Source organism: Schistocerca cancellata, chromosome 9, assembly GCF_023864275.1.
Source record: "Schistocerca cancellata isolate TAMUIC-IGC-003103 chromosome 9, iqSchCanc2.1, whole genome shotgun sequence".
Lineage (NCBI taxonomy): Eukaryota > Metazoa > Arthropoda > Insecta > Orthoptera > Acrididae > Schistocerca > Schistocerca cancellata.
This window is the reverse complement of record NC_064634.1, coordinates 434,235,321-434,256,519: the sequence shown is the minus strand read 5'-3', so window position 1 is coordinate 434,256,519 and position 21,199 is coordinate 434,235,321. Positions and strand designations below refer to the sequence as shown.

The following is a 21,199-nucleotide window of genomic DNA, read 5'->3' as shown; positions in this document are numbered from 1 at the left end:
TGTGAGGTGAGTTATGGCTGTGAGTGAATCTGTGTATTGGCTGAGTAGGCAGAGTAATGTTGTTTTTCGTGGCAATAGTTTTTGAGCTATGAAGATCAATTACTTTTTAGACAAGTTTTATTCATTCATTTGTGCTTGAAAAGGATATTAATGGCGTTTGTGGCTTAGTTTTTTTTTTTGTGGATTTGGCGGCCACCTATCGATGGCAGCACATGACATGTAATGTTATGTTTTTTCTTTCTTCTTCCAGTGCTAACGACATGTGTGAATTAAATGGCATCCCTTTTGTATCTTCACTTCTCTCTTACTCGTCTGCCAAAGCCTGGATATTCTACTAACGTACGGGCAATCGATTTCAGCTAAAACTACTGATCAGCATTCGATTCCTTGCCTTAAACTGTGCTGGGTAAACTACTTGGGTGAATATGACAGGTCAAAAGAATTCACTGTACTTTGCGATCATTTCCGAATCGTTAAGAAGCAGCTACGATCCCAATGCGGACTGCAGTCACAGTAGAAATGAGGCCACAACGGTGGACCCCTTAGAACATTTTTAGGGGAAAATTTATACCTAAGCACCAGCAAATAAGGGGTTTTCAGAGCTCGTGGCATACGGCTCTGCCACAACGAGCTATCGGTTGAAGAACAGCGCCTTGCTTCGCAGCTGCAGCAGGAATGCACTGCCGCGAATGTCAATCTTTGGTGAGTATCCCAGTGGCGTGCGGAGAGATCCGACGTATCCAATCTTTGGAGAGGGGCAACGATGTTTCATATGGGGTAATGATGTGAGGTGTCCCCGAATATCTCTTGAAGTTGGGGCTGGTGGTGACTTATGGAACACTGACTGAACAAAGGCAGGTCACGGACAACTTCCGTCCTCATGGATTACTGCTCATCCAACAATATCCTGGTGCCATGTTTCAACAGGACAATGCTCGTCGAAATATGGACTTGTCTCTATGAACAGTCTGAGAGACGTTGAGAAACTCCTGTCTCCACCAACGTCATCAGATCTTTACGCGATCAGCTCGAAAGTCAGCACCCTCTCAGTGCCACTGTCCCTGATATGGGGACCAATTTCAGCAGCTATTGGACACGATAAAAATGGAAACTAAAGAAATTAATAAAACTTTGTGCAACGGCCTGGACTCAATCGCGTGTGTTTTTACTTACAAGGCAGAAATGCTGAACATTACACCTATGCAGTCCTATCGTCATCATTGCTGCACGAACTACCCAAGTAGAACGCTCGTGCAGCAATATTGACCTTAGCGCTCCGGTGTCGTAATGATCAGCATTTCTTCCTAGTAAGCAAAAACACACGGGCTCTAGTTCCACCCGTGGCACAAATTTTAATTCATTTATTCAGCTTCCATCATTATCGTAGATAAAGGTGAGACTTAAATTTCTTGGGGAAAGTTTAATTGTAAGAGCTATTGGCCAGTCTGCCTCAGAAGAGAATTAGACGGCATTACGACACAATTATCAATCGACACAGTGCCTATATCACTGGAATAACATCACACATACTTTCTTTCTTTTTCTTTCTTTCTTTCTTTCGCTTACGCCATAGTCCCGCAGCAATCGCAGGTTCGGCGTGGCTACAACGGATTTGGCAATGTCAGTGCTAGGGATGGCCGGATGCCCTTCCTGCCACCACCCCGTACCAACCAGGACGGAATCAGTGTACCCCAACTGTATGCGTCGAGTGTAAATGGTGAAATGGTGCGGACGTGTTTCAAATGTCTGCGACGCGTGTAACTGAGGCGGAACGTGGGGATCAGCCCAGTATTCACCTAGCGGGATGCGGAAAACCGCCTAAAAACCAGATCCAGGCTGGCCGGCACACCGGCCCTCGTCGTTAATCCGCCTGGTGGATTCGAATAACATCACACACACACTCTCAGTCCATAAAGTTTCATTTCATTTCGTCTTTCCCTTCTGGATGCTAACCCTTTTCCCCGGTATTATTTGTACAAATGAAAATAATAATTCATTCCGTTAACATACGTTCTGGAGGAAACCTCAGAACCTAACTTACGATAGTAATTAAAGGGTGCAATCAGTAAAAGTTAAATTAAGATAAATTTTGTTAGTAACTGGCTTTACGCTAGTGCTTATGATATTAGGAGCAATGTATTTTAGAACATAGTTATCGTTATCAAAGTCAAAGTAGTCCCTCGCTCTGTAAATTAACGTAGGGGAGCAGAGCTAAATATCCTGCATCGTCACTCTGGACTCGGTCCTAGAAAAGTGGTTTGCCGTTGCCTTTCTCCGACCTGCCATAACCTGTTAGATGTGTAGCTGTTCGTGTGGATAACTGTGATGAGTGAGTGTCCAGTGTAGTGTCGGATGTGTGTTGCTATGGATAAAGGCAAAGGAACGGGTAAAATCCGGTTTCGGCACACACTCTACTCCTCTCAAATAGCACCAAGAGGACTGCTGGGCATAGCATCTCTGTCCAACGGGCAGATCACTATAAACAGTGACGCAAGCCTTCACTTCATGACTATTGCAAAGATTTCGAAATTTAATCCACGTCGTTGGAGCAATAAGTGATGACTAGGGACATGTTGCGACATCACCAAACTTCTCAGTGAAAATATTCTACCACCAATATCTCTGAAAACAAAAACGTGTAGTAATATCAGACATTCAATAAAAAGTCGTCATACAATATGCTCTGTGTGTTACCGAAGCTTGTACATCAGGAACATTGTAACTCCTCAAGACGAGGTAAACGGCAATTCGATAATTGGAGTAACTGTAAAACGTGCATGTTTCAAGAAAATCTACAATTGCTTTAAGAAATAATATCTCCGTTGTTATCTATCTCACACTTCTTCGTTTGTCAAACTGTTTACTCGTGCATTTATGCAAACGTTCTTCATAGATATTTCGCGTGAAATGTGTGATCTAAGATAAATATTTATTTATTTTGGATTATTAATGTGTTTTCGTATTCCTGCTCCATTTAAATAGCACCAGCAGCTTTATGGCTTATGCAGTTAATTAATTACACAACGTGCATTATAGACTTAAGAACTTCCTAGACTTGAGACATTGAAACTTTAAGACGCATACACGGAAGCTGAAGGATTTTTAAGAATAAAAACTTTACACAACCTGTAGTATTAGACAAGGTTATTTATGTTACATTTTTGTAATATTAAGCCACCGTGCGGCAGATATTTTTTTAAAGAGAATCTCAGGATTCTTGCCGGAAATGGACGTGCACTGAGGCTTCGAGCAGAGTTCTTCTAAGCTGAAGAACGCACAAACTAGTACAGAAATCCATGCGGCTTTTAAGGACATAATGTAAAATCTCAACAAGGTTCACATAGCAGCCTTTAACTTCAGACTCCTCTGCTGTTCTCAGTATCCCAGGCTTGGCTTCGTAGCTAATAGGCACCAATGAAAGATATCACAGTTCTGCTAGTATGTATATTATTGGAAGAAAATTCTGTCGTGCTCAATATTGGTCATCCGGAATGTCATATTTAAATGTACGTATTAAACATAACATAACATACTTACATCGCCATGAATGGAGAAATATATACATGCATATATTTCACTGTGTTTACATATTTCTCCTCGTTAATGTCCCAATAAACGTCTGTTTTTATGTTTGCAAAGTAAACTTGAAAATGACAATTTGGCTACGTTCGTCATTAGTGATGAATGAAGTATTTTATTCTAGAAACATACAACCTCATAGGAACAATGAATTCTCAAAAGAAGACCCAGTGATAAGTTGAATTTTTGACCGCAGACCAGCTCCAATGAACAATTATTCTGTAGCATCACAACAGTATATTATTATTTTATATTATTGCCGTTGTTATTACTCATATATTCGTTATTGACTTAAAGATCCGTGTTACATAATTCTCGTGGTTAGTTCACTGGATTCGCAATCTGGAGGACGACGTTTCAAACCCCAGTCCAGCGGTCCAGACATAGGCTTTCCATGATTTCCCTAAATCAGCTACGGTAAATGCCGGGATGGTTCCTTTGAAAAACGCGGCTGATTTCCCTCCTCATCGTTACCTACTCCGAGCCTCATATTCCTCCTCTAACGTACTCGTTGTCGACGGGAGTTAAATCTCTATTCATATGTCCTTACTTCCTTAATACACTTCTGATACTCATAATTTCCCGAACGCAAGCACGGAGAAAAATTGTAGAAATAATTGCTGAACAGGTTGGAACGAACTTTTCACACTTTCATATCATTCGTTTGCAGACTTTGTCCTGTCGTACAAGAACCGGTGTTTTCATTATTTGCGGTTGTGGGGTGGAGGTTTGAATGGAGTGTGATATTGGCCTATGAATCGTGTTAACTCCGCTATTATCCTATGAATCGTGTTAACTTTGCAGTGTGTATCGTCTTGTTTAACAACTTGTATCTATCCTCCCCAGAAAGAACAACTCACAAGTCCGGCATGCGTCCAAAATACCATTTATATACACCTAAAACCATATTCGTGTTGGCCCAAGTATCAGGCCAGTTAATAAGTCGAACTACAGTGTTCGCGGGTTAACATATATGAACGAGTTTTTTTCCTCCTTTCGTACGTCAATATGTAACTTAAACACACAGATACCACTTAGTAATCCATGTGCGATTTCCGCCTGACGAAACGGCGAATTTATTGGTGTTCGCATATAATTTTTATCGTTGGTATTGGCAGAATTACGACACGGACTTCGTTTCTTTTTCTCGAATGGAAGTATACTCGTATACTTTTTTCTAAGGTATTTGAAAGAAGCTTCTAAGAGAACCTGTGCGAGTTATATTATTTGGGACTTGATCAAACAGTATCAGGATTATAGTGCCGCAAACCACTGTCCTGCTGCCAGGAGAACACGTCTGTCCTCTTATATCAAGTGTAAGCAAGCACCTAACTGAAGTACAGTTCGTCGGTTCATTTTCACGGCTGGAATGCCAAGTGTTCAAAATATTGACTTGAGCATTGTCCACACTATAAAGTGATCCTGGAGAGACAATACTGCACGTTGAATTTCATCTGGAGTTAACGGCAGCATATTCACGTGTTGCAAGGCATTTCATGCCTTCGGCACCGTCGTCGCTGTTTAGTAACAGAGGTCTTGTTTTTATTTTCGTTACAGAAACTGTATAGAAGTAATAAGTTTGTTGAGTGCTGAGACCCTTTTGCGTCTGCTGAACGACCGTTTCTCTCCAAATGATCTGTTAATGGGGTCAGTCTTTCAATTTGCCGAATGGCACAGACATCTGCAATTTTGGTGCCACTCTGCTTGCCTTATGTCCAGTGAGATGTCTTCTAGTAACTGCGGCTGCAGCATGTCTTAGGAACTAGAGAAAGCTGAGGTGTTTGGATTTGAATCAAGAAAACAGGGATCAATTAGACCGGCCTTGAGAAACACGCAACATACCTTAATAGATCCGGAGCATTGTTTTTATCCACTTCTTTGAGTCAACATGGATTTACAACTGAGTCAACATGGATTTACAACAGACGATTCAGTACATATTCCGAAGATTGATTTAACCATGTTTTTCAAACGATGCTTCTTCCTTAAACAAAATTTCCCGTAGATACGCAGCATCGCTTTGCACTTTTCGTACTTAATGTGCGGAGAATTGTGACCAATTTTTGAAGTCACTGCCATAAAGCTGGAAGTGCAGATAGATGTGTACGAAATTAAAGACGACGGAATGTAGTTTTTGCAAAACACACACTTCGTTGATCCCTCTCGTACTTCCGAAATCCCTCTTAGTGACATTTACAATGAGTGATACTGCTACTAAAATATTAGTTTCACTTCTTTCATTAGTTACTGTTCTTTTTTCTTGGCATACTCTTTTTTCCACACTTCCAGTTCCTAAAACTATTTATAGTTTTTTCAAAGAAAAGTCATGACTGCTAAGCACGATCTAGCTACTCTTCAGTAAAAAGTCGCACCGCATCTCTAACAGTTGATGACATTTGCTATAAACGATACTCATCTTTTCGACTGTGTTATTCATTGTGAATATTTTATCTAACCGCTGCAACAGCAGAAAGCAGACTGATGGGCTTCGAGCGCATAGGTTAACACAAGGACCATACCTGAGTTACACTATGTCATGAAAAGTATCCGGAGACCCGTCTGAAAATGACTTAAAGAGTTCGCGGCGCCCTCCTTCCTTAGCCTTGATGACAGCTGCCACTGTCGCAGGCATACGTTCAACGAGGTGCTGGAAGGTTTCTTGGGGAATGGCAGCCCATTCTATACGGAGTGCTGCACGGAGGAGAGGTATCGACGTCGGTCGGTGCGCCTGGCTCGAAGTCGGCGTTCCAAAACATCCCAAAGGTGTTCTATAGGATTCATGTCAGGACTTAGTGTAGGCCAGTCCATTACAGGGATGTTATTGTGTGTAACCGCTCCGCCACAGGCCGTGCATTATAAACAGTTTCTCGATCGTATTGAAAGATGCATTTGCCAACCCCGAATTGCTCTTCAACAGTGGAAAGCAAGAAGGTGCTTAAAACATCAATGTAGGCCCGTGCCTTGATAGTCCCGCGCAAAACAACAAGGGGTGCAAGCCCCATCTATGAAAAACATGACCACACCATAACACCACCGCCTCCTAATTTTACTGTTGGCACTGCACAGCCTGCCATCGGATCGCCACATTGTGTACCCAGATTCGCTACTCTACACAATGTTTTACCACTGTTCAGTCGTCCAATGTTTACGCTCCTTACACCGAGCGAGACGTCGTTTGGCATTTACCGGCGTGATGTGTGGATTATGAGCAGCAGGTCGACCATGAAATTCAAGTTTTCTCTCCCCCGCCTAACTACCATACTACTTGCAGTGGATCCTGATGCAGTTTGGAATTCCTGTGTGATGGTTTGGATAGATGTCTACCTATTACACGTTACGACCCTCTTCAACTGTCGGCGATCTCTGTCAGTCAACAGACGAGGTCGACCTGTGCGCTTTTGTGCTGTGCGTGTCTCTTCATGTTTCCACTTCACTATCACATTGGAAACAGTAGACATAGGGATGTTTCGGAGAGTGAAAATCTCGCGTAAAGACGTATGTCACCTGACATCCAATCACCTGACCACGTTCGAAGTCCGCGACTTCCGCTGAGCGCCCGATTCTGCTCTCCCTCTGTGTCTAATGACTACTGAGGGCGCTGACATGGAATACCTGGCAGAATGTGGCAGCTCAATGCCCCTAATACGAAAAGTGTATCTTTTTGGTGGTGTCCACATAGCTTTCAACACATAGTGTACATGTCTGCTTACATTTGGTAGGAGTGGTCAACAGATTCCTGGAACCACTTGTCCTGACGGTAGGCCAGTGGTCTGCTGCGTTGTTATCTTGATAGTACTGGATCAAGTCCTACGCATGTTATGTCGTTGAAGCTTTCTCCAAGCACCGCAGAAAAACTATACATTGCATTAGAAAAACCAAATTCTGTGTCATAATTCGGTGTCTATGAACGATAAAAGTTAATTGCAAACATCAGGACATTCGTCATATTGTCTGCTATAACTAACTGAAAACAGCACCTCCATATGTTTATTCATTCTAGAGATACTTAGGGTAGAATGATTTAGTTGCTTCATCCTTTATACTCACATCACAGCAGAAATTCTTTTACAAACAATGGCTGTGGACTGCTCATTCCAAAACAGGAAATAAAGGCCGTATGATGGTGGCGCATTTGTGTGTTAATATTGTATTTCAATAAAAGCTGTAGAAAGGGTAAAATAATACACGGCCCGATAACAGGGAGTGACGTTCAGCGTGGTTTTATTATATTGTATCTTATATTTTTGACAGTAAATATTCTTTGTTAGCCTATTTGCACATTCGATAAAAGTACTAAAGTTACTCTTTTCAGAGTGATTGCTGTAGCAGCAACAGCCGCATCAGCTGTCGACGGATTGTGCGCAGGGACAGTTTGCGGAAACATAAACTCCGACGTTTTACGATACACCATTCTTCTCATCCTGCATTTAACGACGTACTATGTTATATGCAATCATCTTGAGTAGTCACAATTTCCCCTATTTTCTGATCTGTATTTCTGGCGGCTGTATCCGGCTTCTACAAAAGTCTGTCTCATCACTTTAGGCAAGAAATCTTTTAGGGGCTTTGCGAAAATGTTAGGCACTAATGAATTACACTTGGTTGTTGAAAATGTTAATCCATTTTTCACTTCTCATGGCATGTATCGGCATCGGCACTATCGGATCTGTCGTACAAACTATAACTCAAGACATAATATAGAAAAGTTCATTTCAAAGACAATCTTACATTAGTACATTGTATCTTGTCAAGTATAAACATTCCTTCATAACATCAGTGCGCAAACTGGCACAAGTCGTATAGCATGTTACAAAGTAAATATATTGGCCGCTAGGTGGCGTTACAGATATTACGGAAACGCCGATAACAACAGATACATATGTGACACACAAACACTTAATTTAAGGGCATGTAGTCATCAAACCAACTTATATAGAGTACAAAAGAACAATGTGTTGCGACCGAAGAAAGTTTTAGTACCCAAATGCAATACTTTTTAGTATATTATGTTCAGTGAAATATGTATGTAGTTCTACACGTGCATAATAACTATAATCAATCAGAAACCTTTGCTGCTTACTAATTTTCTTATCATGTACGATCAAACCTGTAACTGATAAAATGATCATAATATCACAGGGTAACAATTTGCTCATTTGAGAGAAAGTGGCATAATCCTTGATAGAATCGTTTCAATCTCCATTGACTTACTAAAATTTTATTACGTGACTGTCAAGTACCAATATGTTAAGTGATTAAAGTGCACAGGATTTCCCCCTTCTATTAACCTCCAAGAAGTTGTACAGCTGTAGCTATGGTAAAAAAAAAACAGCCCTTTTCAGCCACTCATTATGCTTGCTGCTTCATAAACAGTACCTGTATTGTAAATGTATGCTACGTTATAGATCGACTCAACTTTGACTCAGCATACAGAAAAGTCAAAAGAAACTTTGGTAAAATTAAAAGCAAGTGCGATAACAATAGGACTACAGTGGGAATCAGACTGTAACATGCAGAGGAGGCACGGGGTAGGTGGAAGGAGTACATTGAAGGCACCTATGTCTGGGAGAGCATTGTCTGATGACGTGATTGAAGAAGGAACAAGAATTGATGGGGAAGAGATAAAGGATACAGTATTAGAATCAAAATTTAAAAAGAGCTTTGGAAAACTTCAGATCGAATGAGGTAGAAAGGATCGATAACATTCCACAAGAAATTCTTAAATCGTTTAGGGAATTAGAAACAAACTGACTATTCACGATAGTGTGAAGATTGTAAGAGACTATCGATATATCAGAAGACCTTCCGAAAAACGTCATCCATACTTCCGAACATAACAAGAGCCGGAAAGGTCGAGAATTATCGCACAATCAGCTTAACAGCTCATGCATGTCAATTCATAACAAGAATAATACGGAAAAGAACAGAAAATAAAATTGAGGATGTGTTAGCTGACGATCAGTTTGCTTTTAGGAAAGGTAAAGCCACCAGAGAGGCCACTCCTAACGTTGCGGTTGATAATGGAAGAAAGACTAAAGAAAAATAAAAATACTTTCATAGGAGTTGGCTACCTGGAAAAAGTGTTCGACAGTGTAAAATGGTGTAAGATGCTCGAAATTCTGAGGGAAGCTGTGGAAAGCTATAGCGAAAGTCGATTGGTATACATCGCGTGCAAGTACCGTGAGGGGAAAATAAGAATGGATTAAAAAATACGTAAGGCAGGGATATAATCTTTCTCCCCCTATATTTCAGTCTATACACCGAAGAAACAATGACGGAAATGAAAGAAAGGTCAAAGGATATCAATGATTCGCTGATGACATTGTTATCCTCAGTGAAAGTGAAGAACTATTACAAGATCTTTGGAATGGAACGAACAATCTAGTGAGCACAGAATATGGACAGAGTAAATCGAAGAAAGAAGAAAATATTGAGCACTAGCAGAAGTGAGAACAGTGAAAACCGTGAGAAGTCGGCCACTGTGACCGAGTGGTTCTAGGCGTTTCAGTCCGGAACCGCGCTGCTGCTTCGGTCGCAGGTTCGAAACCTGCCTGGGGCATGGATGTGTGTGATGTCCTTATGTTAGTTAGGTCTAAGTAGTTCTAACTCTAGGAGACTGATGACCTCAAATGTTAAGTCACATAGTGCTTAGAGCCATTCGAACCAGAACAGTGAGAAACTTAACATCAGAATTGCGAATCACGAAGTAGGCGAAGTTAACGAATTTTCCTATGTAGGGAGCAAAATAACTCTTACGGATGGAGGAAAGAGGGCACAAAAAGCAGAGACACAAATAGGAGACCAGCACTGCCAAAAAGGGCATTCCTGTCCAAGAGAAACCTTTTACTACAAACTGTAGACCTTAAATTCAGGAAGAAATTTCTGAGAATGTAAGTTTAGAACACAGCATTTATGGTAGTGAAACATGGGAAAAACAGAACAGAAGAGAATCGAAGCATTTGAGGTGTGATGCTACAGAAGGTTTCTGAAAATTTGGTGGACAGATAAGATTACGAATGATGAGATTCTCGGCCTAATTGACGCGGAAAGAAATATATGGAAAACACTGAAAAGACCATCTGATTAGACATCTGATTAGACATCAGGGAATAACTAGAGGGAGCTGTGTGGGATAACAACTGTAGAGAAAGGCAGAGATTGGAATACATCCACGAAATAATTGAAGACATAGGTTGAAATAGCTGCTCTGAGATGAAAACATTGGCACAGGAGAGGAATTTATGGTGGGTCGCATCAAACCTGTCGGACCGCAGATGACGAAAAAATGTACGTTTTAGCCCTAACAGCGGTTATTCTGCAAATCTGAAACATGCATGTCATTCTGTCCAAGGTATGGTACTCCGGACGAGGCCGTCTGTGAACATTAAGGAGAGTCATGACATTTCAAAGACATTAATAGGGTAAGCAACTGACTTTTAGCTTACGAGCTATAATACTGTATTTATTTATCTATATGTCTCAAGGAACATGGGATGCCATATGCGCCGCACTCCATCCAGTTTTTATCATAATAAAAGCCAATACTCCCTCTTTCCATATCTTACAGTTGTCTCGGCAATATTCGCTGTATTTTATGATATCTGATGACACGGATGAAGCTAAATCTTGTTTCATGGAACAGGCACGTCATTTCGGTAAGAAATGCATCGTGTTGACTGCCCATAAAATGTGTTGTCAAAAAAATTCCGTATGTTTCTCACACACGCCTGGCTCCTTTCAAAGTGAAATACCGGAATCCAGTTTTGTTGCCATAATAAACGCCCCTGCTACTCCTTTCCATTTTTATAATTACATCTTGTCATTCGCTGTCAATTACATGAGTTGTTACAGAATTTGGCTGGCTATTTTTAATACCTAGAGGTAAATGGTTTGATACTTAATTTGTGTTTAACTGCATTACATGTTTCCTGGAAAGTAATTTAAAACAAAAATGTATTACATTCGTTTGGTAAAATTGTAATGTAATGCAGAGGCAGCTACACGATTACTCTGCAAATTCAAAATTATGTGTCTGGAAGAGAAGTCGTTAAATAAAAAAGAAAAAAATGAATAAAACTTTCCGTGTGAGTTCTGATTTCTCTTATTTTATTATCAAAGTCATTTATCCTATGTAGATGGGTACTAATAAAATATTTTCGCACCCGGAGGAGAGCATTGGTGAGTGAAATTTCATGAGGCGATGCTGCCGCAACGAAAAACGTTTTTGTTTTACTGACTGTCACCCCAACTTGCTTTCATATCTGTGGCACTCTCTTCCTGCTTCGCAATAATACGAAACGAGCTGCCCTTCTTTGAACTTTTTCGATGTCCTCCGTCAATCCCACCTGATGCGAATACCTCACCTCACAGTAATACTTGATAAGAGTGCGGACAAGCGTAGCGTAGGCTGTCTCTTTAGCAGACCTCTTAAATTTTATAAGAGTTCTGTGAATAAAATGTAGTCTTTGGTTTGCTTTCCTTTATCATTGTGTATGTGGTCATTCCACTTTGAGTTATTCGTCATTGTAATCCCCATGTACTTAGTTGAATTTACTACTTTCAGATTTGTGTGATATATAGTGTCACCGAAATTTAGTGGATTCCTTTTAAGTCTCATTTGGATGACTTCACACTATTATTATTTAGAATCGATCGCCACTTTTCGCACCATTCATATATATCGCCTAAATCATTTTACAACTGGTTTGCGTCATATGATGACTTTACGAGATGGTAAATAGCAGCATCATCCGCAAAGAGTCGAAGAGGGCTGATCGGATTGTCCTCTAAATCATCTATGTAAATTAGGAACGGCAGGGGGCTTAAGACACTTCCTTGGGGAATGCGATATTATTTCTGTTTTTCTCTATGATTTTCCGCCAGTACGAATTGAGACCTGTCTGACACGGAATGACTAATGTTATGTCACAACAACAACAGGCAAATTCAATAGAAATCGTTGGTGAGGAATGATGCATTTTGGGTTGCGGTGTGTTAATCTTTTGTAATTTTATGTAATGTGTATTATCTGCTTTAAATCCTTAGGGATGGGTACGAACTGCGTCTTGAGGTCTATTACATAATTTGTGCCGTAAACTTACATTTGTTTTTCGCACATGCGCCGCACTTCATTTCTAATGCAGAAGCGGTATCTCACTGATTGTACTGATAGAGGTTCGTTCTTCCCATACTTCGTTATATTACATCGTTCATTGTCATGCATGATGCATCACAATGTCTTGTTAAATGAAGAATTGCTTGCATTGCTTTTAAATATCTGGTGTCAAACGTTTATTAGTCAGATTAAGTAAATTGCACACATATTTTCCTGAACATAACTTAGTTAAAAACATATTGCAGTTGGCCAAATGTTAATGAAAATACAAAGATGGTTTACACACTACATTATTTCCGTCGCAATGCATCATTCTTTCTAAACTGATGTACCATGCGGAAGTACCTTTTTAGATTACGTGTACTTGATTTAAGAGCTGAAATGTCACACACACATCTCTTGTTACTGGCTTTTGATAATATGCCTATCGTCCTCTTGTGGCAAAGGTATTTACATTGTAATATACTGTATGGCACGAGACATTTTGCGCAGTGATGGCAGGTGGCTACGTAGGTTCTCGGGACCAAAAGAAGTGTAATTCATTAGTGGAAAACTGATATATTTATTACAAAATTAATTTGTATCTTGCGAATCCGGATCGACGTCAGCTGTTTGTGACACATGAAAATTTGTGCCGAATTCGGATTCGAAACTTACTGCGAGTGGTCGCCTTGACAACTTGGGCTACCCAAGCACGCGTCCAAAACAGACCCAAACGTCCATATGTGACCGAGCCCACAACCCTTACGCTCACATATAACACGACTCCCGCACTGGGAGAGGCGAATACTTTATCGTCACTTAAGTTCTTCGAGGCATGGATATGTAATTTATGGTTACAATGTCTATGTTTATACAGCATTAATCGTCATGACAGTATCTGTTCCTTCAGACATGCCTTCATGTCACCATGCGTTTATATAGTGTCTGCACTTTACAATTACAGTTCGTCGCGCGAATTGTGAATTTTTAAATGTTTATTTCTACCGCGGTCTCGTGGTCTGGTCAGTCCGGCCGATATGCTAATCAAATACGTCACGGGACGGTATTGTTGATGTTACAGACAACAGGTTGCGGCACCGGTTAGTGGTAGAGCGTATGGAACATTTAACATGGTATGATAGAGAGTGAAGAAATATTTTGTAACTATGACACTTGTGTGCTACAGAGAAATGACATTTTGCAAATATAACTGTGCCTAGCAATCGGTGCTTTGGTTACAGCGAGCTAGGAAATGCTCACTGGACAAGTACTAAAAAGTAAACCTACTCATTATCCTCCAGTAAAGATACGTCAGAGGTGTGGCAATAAGGATATAAGTAATCTTGCTTAGGTAGTCAAAGCATTCAGTCCTATCACCGTTCTGCATGAGTCTCGAATCGGGGAGAATGATGGGCTTTTGAGTTTCAGAGAAACCACAACCCACACTTGGTAATGAAGGTCAATTTACTTGCCGCTGATTGACTCACCGAGTTCTTGAGAGCCGCGCCTACCTGGGCTTGACGGTCGCGGGACTTGAGAAACTTCACCGATGTGGGGAGTTGGCGTGCAGCCAACATCCACCCTCTGAGGAACTTCGGCCAACGGTGTGCAAGCTGTCTACGGTACTTCCAGGGGAGGCGTGCCCTTACAGCTCGTAGCCTACTACACGTCACTGGCCAACGTCCCGGTCGATCCCATGGAGGGCGACTGCGGCATTGCTGCTAGGAAACGGACATCTTGCGACGTCTACTGCACACAAGCGCACAACATGGGCGCTACGACTAAGCGCGGGGGTGCGTCGACGGCAAGGCTCTGGAGGACGTGGGTGGGTCACGTTGGCTCTTCATCGCTGGTGGAAGCATCGTGGTACATAACCGTCCGGGACTCAGGACAACGAATGTCACCGGCAGTTTGGGGCACCAGCACATTCCGCGATCGACGTCGTTTGCAAGCACATATTTTGGCAGCGGACGGCTGGGGCACCGTGTAAGGCTGCTTGAACAAACGCCTGTTAACACTACTACTATTTGGCTGTACAATCTACTCTAAACCTGCCGTCTCACTATTTCTCTCATTGGTTCCAATGCGTAGCTGCCTGGAGTAGGCCAGGTATTCAAATAAACTAGGCAGCAGCAGCTAAATGCTGTAGAAGAATCTTATTTGTCTGAATGGCAGAAGTTCGAATTCGATCAAAAAAAAATCTTAGAAGCTCTTAGTCTCCTTTTACGTTATCTTGACATACAATGTAGTAATAATATATTCCACAGTGCATCGTGCACGTGTTTCTGAAACAGTCAGAAAATGATCGTTTCATAAGTTAACGTATGGTAACGGTGCGGTAACGTCTATTCCAATATCATACGACTATACACTGAAGCGATAAAGAAACTGGTTTAGGCATGCTATTCAAATACAGAGATATGTAAATAGGCACAATACGGCGCTGCGGTCAGCAAGGCTATTCAAGACGACTAGTGCCTGGCGCAGTTGTTAGGTTTGTTACTGCTGTTACAATGGCAGGTTATCAAGATTTCAGTGAGTTTGAACGTGGTGATATAGTCGCTGAAGTAGGATTTTCCCGTATGATCATTTCACGAGTGTATCGTGAACATCAGGAGTGCGGTAGAATATCAGAACACCGAAATTGCTGCGGCAGCAAAAAGACCCAGTAAGAACGAGACCAACGACAGCAGAAGAGAATCGTTCAGCGTGATAGTAGTGCAACCCTTCCGGAAATTTCTGCACATTTCAATGTTGGGTCATCAACAAGTGTCAGAGTGGGAACCTACCAACGAAACATCATCGACATTGGCTTTCAGAGCCGAAGGTCCACTCGTGTACTCTTGTTAACTGCACGACACAAAGCTTTATGCCTCGCCTCCGCCAGGCAACACCAACATTTGACAGTTGATGATTGGAAACATGTTGCCTGGTCGGACGAGTCCCGTTTCAAATTGTATCGAGCGGATGGACGTGTAAGGATATGGGGGCAACCTTATGAATCCACGAACCCTGCATATCAGCAGGGGACTGTTCAAGCTGGTGGAGGCTTTGTAATGATGTGGGGAGTGTGAAGTTGTAGTGATATGGGACCCGTGACGTGCCTAGATTCAACTCCGACAGATGAAACATACATAAGCATCCTGTCTGACCACCTGCATCCATTCAAGTCCATTGTGTGTTCAGACGGACTTGGACACTTCAAGAAGGACGATGCGACAGCCCACGCGTCCAGAATTGCTACATAATGGCTCCAGGAACACTCTTATGTGTCCAAAAGCACGTGCGCTTGCCACTAAATTCCCAGGCTTGAACATTATTGAGCGTGTATCTACGATGCCTTGCAACATGTTGTTCAGAAGAGACCTCCAGCCCCTCGTAGTCTTAGGAATTTGTGTACAGTTCTGCAGAATGCATGGTATCAATTCTCTCAAGCATACTTCAGACATTAGTCGAATCCATGACGCGTAGTGTTGTGGCACTTCTGAGTGCTCGCGGGTGTCTTTACACGATTTAGGTAGTTGTACTGGTTCCTTTGGCTCTTCAGTGTACTATAATTTAAAAAATAAATCAGAATAGTGAGTCGTGAATTTTGCACCTACACTGTGTTTAAAATAACTTAGTGAATTAATCTGATATATATTTTTATTTGTTTCATTCCTGTTTATTTCAGTATCTGTTCCTCTTTCTAATACTTAAAATGATTAAGAAAAGATTACCTACTTACACTTCAAATTTTGCACAAGTTTACTACACTTTTATGTGTGTTAAGAAAAATGACAGCCTATAACGTCGCATGACGATTCAAATTTCTTAACTTGATTATGATTCATCAGAGAAAAGTAAGTAGATAATTTTATTTCTAGAAATCTAAAAATGAAGTTGTGATATCAGTGGAAGATTCATTGTTGGTACATATATCTACCATAGATTTACAATTTGTGCCGTAATGGCACTGAGTGATTTTGAGCAATTCGGAGATAAACGAGAAGATAAGGAACAAGTAAGGTCTAATGAACAAATGCCCAAAAATAGAAGGTTTCTATGATCCATATAATTTTATACATATCACAAACTCCTGCATGCCATACTTTCCAGTGGTCGATGCACAGTTGTTTCATGGTAACAGCGTAATTGAGTTGGAGTACTATTACACTTCGACGACATGTGTTCTAGTATGAGATGTAGTAGATCACAGAAGTGATGAACTTGAATCGGTTTTTTGCTTTCAAAGCAGCCAAGTGCTAGCAACAAACTGTCTATGCAACAGACTTTGTATCAAGATGACTGTCGTGGAGTAAAACATATTTATTTTTAACTCCACAGTTGTGACCATTGCAAATATTTACTGAAGTACAAAGGTGAACATCTCTGGGTTAGAGGTCAGAATTATCAACTCAAGCAGTGATATGGAAAAAATGTTGGCTAGCGTTTCCAGACTTCATAGTATACATCAGCGCATAATTTTATGAGATCTTAGAATTTAACAGATACACGCCCAAAGAAAGTCTCTTTATCATAGACTCACTTTTGCCATCATGATAACCTTTTATTATCCTCTGGTAAGATCAAATTTATTATTGCTGTTCGTATGCCTTCATTAATGCTGTGGTGTTAGTAATAAAAAGAAAATAACAGAAGGTGACTGTCTTTTTAATACTGATTCAACAGTGTAATTCCGTTGCATAGGATAAAATAAGAACTTTTACCTTGTCTAATGATGATGGTCAGGTATACTGAAACTGGCAGCAGTTTTTTTCTTAGCAGATAATCGTGTTATACAATAGTGAGTGTCTTGAAATGTTTTACAGCTGCGAGGCGCCCGCCCAACAAATATTTTGATGAGTTGTGCTTACAGACAAATTTGAACAAGACTTCAAAACCGAAACTGTGCAGTAATAATAACAACAAAAAGGAATATTTTATTCCAAACAATGATACTCATTGTGATAAAATGTGTTTTATTGCAACGAATATAGTTAGTTAATAATGACTTTTTGTCACGCGGAACACAAGCGTGCTCTATGAGAATCAGTCTCTCTCCCCAACAGAAAGTAACGTATGGGGTACTATACACGGTCAATAAAAAGGGCTGTACCATTGATGCCTTGTTTGTTCCTTGCCTTCTCGGTTACCGTCAACTTCAGTTCCTCGATTTATTAAAATTCACTGTGCAGAAAGTTTTCTTACAATATCAATTTCAGTTTTACTAAAAGGCAGCTCCAACTGGAAGACAACGTTTTTACACGGCCATTTAACGCCATTAGGTCATTTTCTCAGTGTTCAAAATTGAGCGAAGGGAGCCCTCTGTGGGTTGAAGTGCTGAAGATACTGATGTTCATTTGTTGACACTTGAGACTGCCCAGCTGCCCGGAAGCGGTTGCGTAACAACTTTATTGTGTCACTAGAACCGCCATTCGGCAAAACTGTTACTGTATCTTGTGAATGCCTCTCAAAGAAAATTTCTGGACGACGAAATGCATCAACAGCATACCATGAAGTAATGGGATTGCAGCCGGGTGATGTTGGTTTCTCGCCACGATTTTTTGGCTGACAACCATTCACCCATCTTCTGGTGAGGCTTTTGAACTGGAGATTAGCTAGTTCACGACGCTAACTTCTTGCCAAAAACTGGCGAGAAGACACATGCGCAGAATCAGCCGCTTCATGAGAGACCTCTTTAGTTTCGCGCCATCAGCGAACATTGCTCCATGTATGGTACACAGGCGAATGTGTAATGGTTATACGACATGTGCGCTCTGTATCAGAATGCTGGCTTCCGGAGTTAAAAATTCAAATGTTACATTAAAAAAAATTAATTGTTGGTAGACCTGTTGTAAGCCATAAAAAGTTTGCTTTACGTAGATATTAAAGGAATCACCGGGTCCCACGACTTAACCAGTTGAAAACTGCTTTTGTGGTTAATAAGATCATCCTCCAAATGTATTTCAACTGAGTCTTTAGCAACTGAATCCCAAAAAGATGTCGTCGAAGCCAAGATTTCCGATAGAGAATATTTTTATGGAAGACTCTGAGGAGTGGGCAATTAATTCGGCCGCATTTAAACCAAATGTAGATGAGACTTTTGCAATATGGCCCCACGGTGAAGGATAACTGTCACACTTTTTGCACAACCTGAATTCAATCAACGAGAATATCTAATTTACGATGGAAGTACAGAAGGCCAGTTGTCAGCCGTTTCTGGACGTTTTGATCAGTCGGAAAGTAAATGGATCCTCGAGGTATTCCGTCTACCCAACACCGACACATAGAGACTTGTATATTTGTAGGCATCTATCTGCCATTGCTTATCACAAACTATGGGTAGCCTTCGAAGGTTAGTGCACTGGACACATGTTGCCTCCGACAGAGACAGCCTTCCAAAGGAACTAGAACACCTACAATCTGTGTTTAAAAATAATGTGTTTTCTACGTATCAGGTCGTCAACGCCTTAATGATCAGAGGGAGCTCTTCAAGACCAGGGCGTTCTTTCCATTTGTCGGCATTAGTTCGTCGGAAACAGGCAGAATACTAAGGAAACCTTGTGTCAAAGTAATCTTCTGCAAACCCACCAAGAGTTGGGGTCTTCTCGTTTCGGTTAAGGATGATCTAAGACTGTGGAAGGCTAAAATATACAAAAAAATATTCAAATGTGTGTAAAATCTTATGGGACTTAACTGCTAAGGTCATCAGTCCCTAAGCTTACACACTACTTAACCCAAATTTTCCTAAGGACAAACATACACACCCATGCCCGCGGGAGGATTCGAACCTCCGCCATGACCAGCCGCACAGCCCATGACTGCAGCGTCTTTGACCGCTCGGCTAATCTGGCTCGGCTAAAATATATACAAAATAACTTGCCAGTAAGGCAAAGTTACATCGGTCAGACAACATACAGAGTAAGTGAAAAGTGCGTTGAAAGTGATCGGCAAACTCGACTTTCGCAGCCTATTCAGTGAGCCGTAGCTGAGCATTATATTTCCACACAGTATACTATATGCATTTTCTGCCACGGAAGTCTTGACCTCGATGAGATCCTTCTGGGATTCAGTTATTAACGAATCACTAGAAATATATTTGGCAGATGATCATATTAACCAGGAAGGCGACTTTGAACTGGATAAGGCGTGAGTTCTGGAGATGACGTTAATGTGCGCAGAAAGGAAACTTTTGTGCCTAGTGACACGTCCAGTGTCTATTAATTTTATTAATTTGACATCTTGATGTTAACTCCGCAAGGCCGCATTCAGACAGAGAGCGCGAGTATAGTATCACAATTACGCATGCGCCTGCGCGCAGTAGGTGGACTGGAAACAAAACTCGACAGAGGTCGCTCAAGTAGCGGCTGTCGTTGTGCATGCGTTCCCGCTCCAGTTTTTGGTATACAGTTAGCGATGTGAACTAGTAGTCTCCAGTGCAAAACCTAAGGTGGTTAATGTTACAGCGATTACAAAACTGGTGTCAATATTTATGTCGTTTACCGTTTAAAGTGTCAGTTTGTCACCAGCGTGAGCCAGGGTGGGAGCCGAGATTTGGGGTCTGCGGGTGTGGTGGGACGGGAGGCATGCGTGACTCACCGAGGGGTGCTGGTCGCCTTTGACGCCGGCGAGCGCCTTGTTGTGGGGCGCAGGGGGCGACTTGGCGTCTCCGTGGAGGCCGCTGCCGCCGCCGCCGCCCCCGCAGCCGCTGCCGCCCGCCGCACCGCCACCACCGCCCGCCCCCGATCCAGCCGCCCCCGCACCCGACTTGGGACTCGGGCTGGCTCCTGTTGTCCTGCAACAACAACAACAGCAGCGCCATAAGAACTACGAAACAGGCACCGCAACAATAGGGTCTCATACCCTAGTGAATGCACGTGAAACATTGAAATAACCGTGTCTATTGATACAAATGTTTTATTTCTAATTTTATAAAGAGTTTCATAATTGACGCTGTTTCTTAAGATTAATGAACTTCGTAGAGAAACAGAGCAGTCTAGGAAAAAGTGTCTCCCGGGTTCGATTCCCGGCGGGGTCGGGGATTTTCTCTGCCTCGTGATGGCTGGGTGTTGTGTGCTGTCCTTAGGTTAGTTAGGTTTAAGTAGTTCTAAGTTCTAGGGGACTGATGACCATAGCTGTTAAGTCCCCTAGTGCTCCGAACCATTTGAACCATTTTGAAAAAGTGTCTGAAAGAGGAATGTGAGTCAAATGAAGAACTGGAAAGGAAGGGAAGATATGATTCAATGTACAACGGAGTGAAGACCACAACATGGGATCAAAAAAGACCAGGAAGTGCTGTTACAGAAGTTTTCAGTAAAGACAAAGATCGTCGGGGCATACTACAGAGACGAGTAGACTATTTGGAAGAGCTATGTGAAACAGACCGCAAACCAGCAACTCTGGAACTTCAATCCTTGAACACTGTAAATGACACTGTAAATGACTATTATAAAAGACCAATAATCACAATAGAAAAAGCAAAGGGCGTTATAGCTGCAATGAAAAATGGGAAAGCAGTAGGTAGATACAATACCAGGAGAA

At 41.6% G+C, this 21,199-nt stretch overlaps 1 protein-coding gene across 1 annotated transcript in view; it reads right to left on the bottom strand.

Annotated features, from left to right (window-relative positions):
• LOC126101068 (synaptotagmin-7-like) overlaps positions 1 to 20,350 on the bottom strand; it is a 349,607-nt gene extending 329,257 nt beyond the window's left edge. Inside the window, exon 1 of the mRNA XM_049911742.1 lies at positions 20,258 to 20,350. The gene's annotated coding sequence lies outside the window, so the exon portion shown is untranslated. The remainder of the gene's footprint in view (positions 1 to 20,257) is intronic.
• Positions 20,351 to 21,199: the final 849 nt, after the last annotated feature.